Source organism: Idiotropiscis lumnitzeri, unplaced genomic scaffold, assembly GCF_059441095.1.
Source record: "Idiotropiscis lumnitzeri isolate Australia: NSW breed Sydney's pygmy pipehorse unplaced genomic scaffold, RoL_Ilum_1.0 HiC_scaffold_68, whole genome shotgun sequence".
Classification (NCBI taxonomy): domain Eukaryota; kingdom Metazoa; phylum Chordata; class Actinopteri; order Syngnathiformes; family Syngnathidae; genus Idiotropiscis; species Idiotropiscis lumnitzeri.
The window spans coordinates 121,927-131,731 of record NW_028283606.1 but is presented as its reverse complement, the minus strand read 5'-3'; positions in this window follow the sequence as shown (position 1 = coordinate 131,731).

The window sequence follows — 9,805 nt, the reverse complement described above, 5'->3', positions numbered from 1 at the left end:
TCGCGTCACAGTAAGCCGAAGAGGAGCACCTTCCCCGGGCACGGGCGGTTCCAAGCGGCCCCTAAGTTTAACCGAATGGAAGCTCCGGAGGAGGAGGGCATGCTCGCGTCACAGTAAGCCGAAGAGGAGCACCTTCCCCGGGCACGGGCGGTGCCAAGCGGCCCCTAAGTTTAACCGAATGGAAGCTCCGGGGGAGGAGGACGGGCGTGTGTCACAGTTAAGCCAAATTGGAGCACCTCTTCTGCCCGGGCACGAGCGGAGCGCGAGGCTGTCAGTTATGAATGTATAAATGAATAAATAAATAAAGAATGCCACCTTTCATTTCACAGGGCACACCGGACGGCGTACCAGCAGGTAAAAGTCGGAGTAATTAAATAAATACAAAAAGAATGGCTGGGGAATAAAAAAATAATACGTTTTAATAATAATTTGTTTTTTTTGTTATAACATGAATTTCACTCTCTCTCTCCCCGTATATATATATATATATATATATATATATATATATATATATATATTTATATATTTATTATATATATTGTATATTTTTTTTAAGCATTTTTGAAGGTGCGCCGCTACTTCGCGGATTTTCAGTTTTCGCGGGTGGTCTCGGTCCCCATTAACCGCGATAACCGAGGGTTCACTGTACTCCATAAAATTTACAAAAAGCGAGGTGAAACACTCAACCAGAGCTGCTTTTGTTTAACATTTCTCGAGGGCCATGGCGAGCCATTTCAAAAAAGCTGCACAACTAACGTATAAAATATTGATAAATTTGCTCGGCCTGATGTGTGTGTAAAGTTTTACGAGTTGTCGTTCATATTTAGAACCTCATAATCAGCTTTGTTTTATTGCTGAACAGTGCAATGCCACTCCCACAACTTTTCACGAAAAATCACGAATTTCGTATTGTGACATCCTCATGGCCGAAACAGTCATCCGAGCATATATGAGGGCGACCTTGTTGAGTTGCACGGAGAAAAACATCCAAGAAAATAACTTGTATTAGCTTTTACCAGTTGGTGGCGCTACTACTACGATGTAAAATAAGTTGGTAGATGTCTTCAGGGCTGAAGTATCCTCAAATGTGTACAACTTCGAGAAGATAGGATCATCTGAGTCATGTTGCCGGAGCTTTTGTTGCCACAGAGTACAATCGGACTTTTCAGCACCTTAATAGCCACGCCTTTTGCCAAAACGTCACAAAATTCGGCAGAGAGTAAGATCATTGTCTTAAGTCTTTTCTGACTAATTTTCAGTCGGATTCGTCAAAAGGGCACCATGCAGTACGTGAAAATTAAAATAAAAACAAATTTTTGATTCCACTTGGCGGCACTGTGTGTATAACAAAATAATAACATTAAGATGTCTTCAGGTCGGGACGTTGTATTTACAGGTGAAGGTTTGGATTTTTAGGAGCATGTGCAGGGGAGTTATTAAGCATTCATTTATTTGTATTAGGTTCATTTTGTCTTCTTATTATTGATATTTGACTGATTCATTAAAAGCAGACAATTATGTTTTAGGTTAATTTTTTACCTGACATGTTTCGGCGAGTCTTTCGCCTTCTTCAGAGTGTCGCATGATGGTGTCTTGAGCTGATGTTCCATGAGGGTGTGACTTACCTGTCAAAAAAATGAAAAAATCAGAGCAGTAAAAGAACAAGCACAACATGAACATTACAAATCAGCAATCACTGACCACTGCAAAAGGGAAAACCACATCATGGACCGGGAGAAGGGCAGGGTCATCCGCACAGAAGAGAACAAACAACAGCGCTGGATCAGAGAGGCCATTGAGATCTGCAAGCGAGGCATAAAAACCATGAACAGAGACAAGGGAGCCTTCATCCTCTCTACCACCTGGACCAGCATCTTGGCGGAGTGAACGGACAGCGGGGGGCGTGACTTGCCTTCATTCTTGTGACAGGTAAGTCACGCCCTCATGGAACATCAGCTGATAAAGACGGGTCACAAGACACCATCATGTGACACTCTGAAGAAGGCGAAAGACTTTCGTATTGTGACATGCTCAAGGCCTAAACACTCATCCGAGCAAATATAAGGTAGATTTTGTTAACCTGCCCGGAGAAAAACATCAACGAAAATAATTTGTATTTGTTTTAACCAGTTGGTGGCGCTACCACTGCGATCAAAAATAAGTTGGCAGCCGTCTTCAGGGCCTGAATATCCTCAAATGTGAAAGATTTCCAGAAGATGGATCATCTGAATCATTTTGCAGGAACTTTTGTTGCCACGGAGAATAATCAGACTCTGCGGCACCGTAATAGCCACGCCCTTTGAAGGAAAGTCATAAAAATAGGGATAGAGTAAGATCAATGTCTTGAGTCTTTTCTAGCCAATTTTCAGTCGGATCCGTTAAAAGGGCACCGTGCAGTACGTCAAAATGTAAACATTTATATTGATTGGCGCAAGGTGTATAACTGAATATAAACATATAGATGTCTTCAGGTACCGACTCTTTATGTACATGTGAAGTTTTGGATTTTTAGCAGCACGGGCAGGAGAGTTATTAAGCATTTTGTCCATTGCGGCGAAGGAAATCTTAAGTGAAAACTTTGAAGCCCCGCCCCCGTCATATAGTATTTCGGAAACAAAAAATTTTAGCCCCAGTGTTTGTCCCAGGTCTTAAGATGCTCCAGACAGAACTTTAAGGCAATCAGATGAAGCCTTTAGGATCAGGGTGCAAAAGAATGACCCCTGTAAACATGCAAAAAAGGGCAAAAGTCGGACTTTCAAAAATTCATAACTCACTTCCTGTTCATATTAGACGTTAAAAAATATCAAATTTTTCGCCATGCCCGATGAGACTGCCAAGTTTGGTGAGTTTTTGTGCATGTTTCGGGGGTCAAAAATGCGATCGAACAATCGGAAAAATAATAATAATAATAATTTCTACAAAAACAATAGGGACTTCGCAGCGGTCGCTGCTCAGGCCCTAATAATAATAATAATAATAATAATAATAATAATAAAAGTAATAATATTTTCTACAAAAACAATAGGGACCTCGCCGCGGTCGCTGCTCGGGCCCCAATAATAATTTCTACACAAAGTCCATTGTGGAGACCCGCCCCCTTTTAAGTAAATTCAAAATGGCCGACTTCCTGTAAAACCTAGCTCATTGCTCCAAGAGACTTTTTTGTAGGTCTTGGTCTTATACATACAGTGAACCCTCGCTACTTCGCGGTTCACCTTTCGCGGGTTCAGTGCTTCGCGGGTCTAAAAAATATTCGGGGGCATTGTAGTTTCGCCGAGCGGCACGACGGGGCGCTGGAGCGGTTAGACGGCCGGCGTGCGCCGAAGAAGAGCGTGGGCGAAGAGGAGAGTGGACGAAGAAGAGCACGTTCCCCCGGACACGATCGGTGGCGACGTTTCGCGCGGTTCGGACCGTACCAGAGCTCCGGCCGGCGTGCGTGGCAGTTAAGCCGTAGAGGAGCACCTTCCCCGGGCACGGGCGGTTCCAAGCGGCCCCTGAGTTTAACCGAATGGAAGCTCCGGAGGAGGAGGGCATGCTCGCGTCACAGTAAGCCGAAGAGGAGCACCTTCCCCGGGCACGGGCGGTTCCAAGCGGCCCCTAAGTTTAACCGAATGGAAGCTCCGGAGGAGGAGGGCATGCTCGCGTCACAGTAAGCCGAAGAGGAGCACCTTCCCCGGGCACGGGCGGTGCCAAGCGGCCCCTAAGTTTAACCGAATGGAAGCTCCGGGGGAGGAGGGCGGGCGTGTGTCACAGTTAAGCCGAATTGGAGCACCTCTTCTGCCGGGCACAAGCGGAGCGCGAGGCTGTCAGTTATGAATGAATAAATGAATAAATAAATAAAGAATGCCACCTTTCATTTCACAGGGCACACCGGACGGCGTACCAGCAGGTAAAAGTCGGAGTAATTAAATAAATACAAAAAGAATGGTTGGGGAATAAAAAATTAATAAGTTTTAATAATAATTTGTTTTTTTTGTTATAACATGAATTTCACTCTCTCTCTCTCTCTCTCCCCCCGTATATATATATATATATATATATATATATATATATATATATATATTTATATATTTATTATATATTTTTTTTAAGCATTTTTGAAGGTGCGCCGCTACTTCGCAGATTTTCAGTTTTCGCGGGTGGTCTCGGTCCCCATTAACCGCGATAACCGAGGGTTCACTGTACTCCATAAAATTTACAAAAAGCGAGGTGAAACACTCAACCAGGGCTGCTTTTTTGAACATTTCTCGAGGGCCATGGCGAGCCATTTCAAAAAAGCTGCACAACTAACGTATAAAATATTGATAAATTTGCTCGGCCTGATGTGTGTGTAAAGTTTCACGAGTTGTCGTTCATATTTAGAACCTCATAATCAGCTTTGTTTTATTGCCGAACAGTGCAATGCCACTCCCACAACTTTTCATGAAAAAGGACGAATTTCGTATTGTGACATCCTCATGGCCGAAACAGTCATCCGAGCATATATGAGGGCGACCTTGTTGAGTTGCACGGAGAAAAACATCCAAGAAAATAACTTGTATTAGCTTTTACCAGTTGGGGGCGCTACTACTACGATGAAAAATAAGTTGGTAGATGTCTTCAGGGCTGAAGTATCCTCAAATGTGTGCAACTTCGAGAAGATAGGATCATCTGAGTCATGTTGCTGGAGCTTTTGTTGCCACAGAGTACAATCGGACTTTTCAGCACCGTAATAGCCACGCCTTTTGCCAAAACGTCACAAAATTCGGCAGAGAGTAAGATCATTCATTGTCTTGAGTCTTTTCTGACTAATTTTCAGTCGGATTCGTCGAAAGGGCACCGTGCAGTACGTGACAATTAAAATAAAAACAAATTTTTGATTCCACTTGGCGGCACTGTGTGTATAACAAAATAATAACATTAAGATGTCTTCAGGTCGGGACGTTTTATTTACAGGTGAAGGTTTGGATTTTTAGGAGCATGTGCAGGGGAGTTATTAAGCATTCATTTATTTGTATTAGGTTCATTTTGTCTTCTTATTATTGATATTTGACTGATTCATTAAAAGCAGACAATTATGTTTTAGGTTAATTTTTTACCTGACATGTTTCGGCGAGTCTTTCGCCTACTTCAGAGTGTCGCATGATGGTGTCTTGAGCTGATGTTCCATGAGGGTGTGACTTACCTGTCAAAAAAATGAAAAAATCAGAGCAGTAAAAGAACAAGCACAACATGAACATTACAAATCAGCAATCACTGACCACTGCAAAAGGGAAAACCACATCATGGACCGGGAGAAGGGCAGGGTCATCCGCACAGAAGAGAACAAACAACAGCGCTGGATCAGAGAGGCCATTGAGATCTGCAAGCGAGGCATAAAAACCATGAACAGAGACAAAGGAGCCTTCATCCTCTCTACCACCTGGACCAGCATCTTGGCGGAGTGAACGGACAGCGGGGGGCGTGACTTGCCTTCATTCTTGTGACAGGTAAGTCACGCCCTCATGGAACATCAGCTGATAAAGGCGGGTCACAAGACACCATCATGTGACACTCTGAAGAAGGCGAAAGACTTTCGTATTGTGACATGCTCAAGGCCTAAACACTCATCCGAGCAAATATAAGGTAGATTTTGTTAACATGCCCGGAGAAAAACATCAACGAAAATAATTTATATTTGTTTTAACCAGTTGGTGGCGCTACCACTGCGATCAAAAATAAGTTGGCAGCCGTCTTCAGGGCCTGAATATCCTCAAATGTGAAAAATTTCGAGAAGATGGATCATCTGAATCATTTTGCAGGAACTTTTGTTGCCACGGAGAATAATCAGACTCTGCGGCACCGTAATAGCCACGCCCTTCGAAGGAAAGTCACAAAAATAGGGATAGAGTAAGATCAATGTCTTGAGTCTTTTCTAGCCAATTTTCAATCAGATTCGTTAAAAGGGCACCGTGCAGTACGTCAAAATGTAAAAAATGATATTGATTGGCGCAAGGTGTATAACTGAATATAAACATATAGATGTCTTCAGGTACAGACTCTTTATGTACATGTGAAGTTTTGGATTTTTAGCAGCATGTGCAGGAGAGTTATTAAGCATTTTGTCCATTGCGGCGAAGGAAATCTTAAGTGAAAACTTTGAAGCCCCGCCCCCGTCATATAGTATTTCGGAAACAAAAAATTTTAGCCCCAGTGTTTGTCCCAGGTCTTAAGATGCTCCAGACAGAACTTTAAGGCAATCAGATGAAGCCTTTAGGATCAGGGTGCAAAAGAATGACCCCTGTAAACATGCAAAAAAGGGCAAAAGTCGGACTTTCAAAAATTCATAACTCACTTCCTGTTCATATTAGACGTTAAAAAATATCAAATTTTTCGCCATGCCCGATGAGACTGCCAAGTTTGGTGAGTTTTTGTGCATGTTTCGGGGGTCAAAAATGCGATCGAACAATCGGAAAAATAATAATAATAATAATTTCTACAAAAACAATAGGGACTTCGCAGCGGTCGCTGCTCAGGCCCTAATAATAATAATAATAATAATAATAAAAGTAATAATATTTTCTACAAAAACAATAGGGACCTCGCCGCGGTCGCTGCTCGGGCCCCAATAATAATTTCTACACAAAGTCCATTGTGGAGACCCGCCCCCTTTTAAGTAAATTCAAAATGGCCGACTTCCTGTAAAACCTAGCTCATTGCTCCAAGAGACTTTTTTGTAGGTCTTGGTCTTATACATACAGTGAACCCTCGCTACTTCGAGGTTCACCTTTCGCGGGTTCAGTGCTTCGCGGGTCTAAAAAATATTCGGGGGCATTGTAGTTTCGCCGAGCGGCACGACGGGGCGCTGGAGCGGTTAGACGGCCGGCGTGCGCCGAAGAAGAGCGTGGGCGAAGAGGAGAGTGGACGAAGAAGAGCACGTTCCCCCGGACACGATCGGTGGCGACGTTTCGCGCGGTTCGGACCGTACCAGAGCTCCGGCCGGCGTGCGTGGCAGTTAAGCCGTAGAGGAGCACCTTCCCCGGGCACGGGCGGTTCCAAGCGGCCCCTGAGTTTAACCGAATGGAAGCTCCGGAGGAGGAGGGCATGCTCGCGTCACAGAAAGCCGAAGAGGAGCACCTTCCCCGGGCACGGGCGGTTCCAAGCGGCCCCTAAGTTTAACCGAATGGAAGCTCCGGAGGAGGAGGGCATGCTCGCGTCACAGTAAGCCGAAGAGGAGCACCTTCCCCGGGCACGGGCGGTGCCAAGCGGCCCCTAAGTTTAACCGAATGGAAGCTCCGGGGGAGGAGGGCGGGCGTGTGTCACAGTTAAGCCGAATTGGAGCACCTCTTCTGCCGGGCACAAGCGGAGCGCGAGGCTGTCAGTTATGAATGAATAAATGAATAAATAAATAAAGAATGCCACCTTTCATTTCACAGGGCACACCGGACGGCGTACCAGCAGGTAAAAGTCGGAGTAATTAAATAAATACAAAAAGAATGGTTGGGGAATAAAAAAATAATAAGTTTTAATAATAATTTGTTTTTTTTGTTATAACATGAATTTCTCTCTCTCTCTCTCTCTCTCCCCCCGTATATATATATATATATATATATATATATATATATATATATATATATATATATATATATATTTATATATTTATTATATATTTTTTTTAAGCATTTTTGAAGGTGCGCCGCTACTTCGCGGATTTTCAGTTTTCGCGGGTGGTCTCGGTCCCCATTAACCGCGATAACCGAGGGTTCACTGTACTCCATAAAATTTACAAAAAGCGAGGTGAAACACTCAACCAGGGCTGCTTTTTTGAACATTTCTCGAGGGCCATGGCGAGCCATTTCAAAAAAGCTGCACAACTAACGTATAAAATATTGATAAATTTGCTCGGCCTGATGTGTGTGTAAAGTTTCACGAGTTGTCGTTCATATTTAGAACCTCATAATCAGCTTTGTTTTATTGCCGAACAGTGCAATGCCACTCCCACAACTTTTCATGAAAAAGGACGAATTTCGTATTGTGACATCCTCATGGCCGAAACAGTCATCCGAGCATATATGAGGGCGACCTTGTTGAGTTGCACGGAGAAAAACATCCAAGAAAATAACTTGTATTAGCTTTTACCAGTTGGGGGCGCTACTACTACGATGAAAAATAAGTTGGTAGATGTCTTCAGGGCTGAAGTATCCTCAAATGTGTGCAACTTCGAGAAGATAGGATCATCTGAGTCATGTTGCTGGAGCTTTTGTTGCCACAGAGTACAATCGGACTTTTCAGCACCGTAATAGCCACGCCTTTTGCCAAAACGTCACAAAATTCGGCAGAGAGTAAGATCATTGTCTTGAGTCTTTTCTGACTAATTTTCAGTCGGATTCGTCGAAAGGGCACCGTGCAGTACGTGACAATTAAAATAAAAACAAATTTTTGATTCCACTTGGCGGCACTGTGTGTATAACAAAATAATAACATTAAGATGTCTTCAGGTCGGGACGTTTTATTTACAGGTGAAGGTTTGGATTTTTAGGAGCATGTGCAGGGGAGTTATTAAGCATTCATTTATTTGTATTAGGTTCATTTTGTCTTCTTATTATTGATATTTGACTGATTCATTAAAAGCAGACAATTATGTTTAAGGTTAATTTTTTACCTGACATGTTTCGGCGAGTCTTTCGCCTACTTCAGAGTGTCGCATGATGGTGTCTTGAGCTGATGTTCCATGAGGGTGTGACTTACCTGTCAAAAAAATGAAAAAAATCAGAGCAGTAAAAGAACAAGCACAACATGAACATTACAAATCAGCAATCACTGACCACTGCAAAAGGGAAAACCACATCATGGACCGGGAGAAGGGCAGGGTCATCCGCACAGAAGAGAACAAACAACAGCGCTGGATCAGAGAGGCCATTGAGATCTGCAAGCGAGGCATAAAAACCATGAACAGAGACAAGGGAGCCTTCATCCTCTCTACCACCTGGACCAGCATCTTGGCGGAGTGAACCGACAGCGGGGGGCGTGACTTGCCTTCATTCTTGTGACAGGTAAGTCACGCCCTCATGGAACATCAGCTGATAAAGGCGGGTCACAAGACACCATCATGTGACACTCTGAAGAAGGCGAAAGACTTTCGTATTGTGACATGCTCAAGGCCTAAACACTCATCCGAGCAAATATAAGGTAGATTTTGTTAACATGCCCGGAGAAAAACATCAACGAAAATAATTTATATTTGTTTTAACCAGTTGGTGGCGCTACCACTGCGATCAAAAATAAGTTGGCAGCCGTCTTCAGGGCCTGAATATCCTCAAATGTGAAAAATTTCGAGAAGATGGATCATCTGAATCATTTTGCAGGAACTTTTGTTGCCACGGAGAATAATCAGACTCTGCGGCACCGTAATAGCCACGCCCTTCGAAGGAAAGTCACAAAAATAGGGATAGAGTAAGATCAATGTCTTGAGTCTTTTCTAGCCAATTTTCAATCAGATTCGTTAAAAGGGCACCGTGCAGTACGTCAAAATGTAAAAAATGATATTGATTGGCGCAAGGTGTATAACTGAATATAAACATATAGATGTCTTCAGGTACAGACTCTTTATGTACATGTGAAGTTTTGGATTTTTAGCAGCATGTGCAGGAGAGTTATTAAGCATTTTGTCCATTGCGGCGAAGGAAATCTTAAGTGAAAACTTTGAAGCCCCGCCCCCGTCATATAGTATTTCGGAAACAAAAAATTTTAGCCCCAGTGTTTGTCCCAGGTCTTAAGATGCTCCAGACAGAACTTTAAGGCAATCAGATGAAGCCTTTAGGATCAGGGTGCAAAAGAATGACCCCTG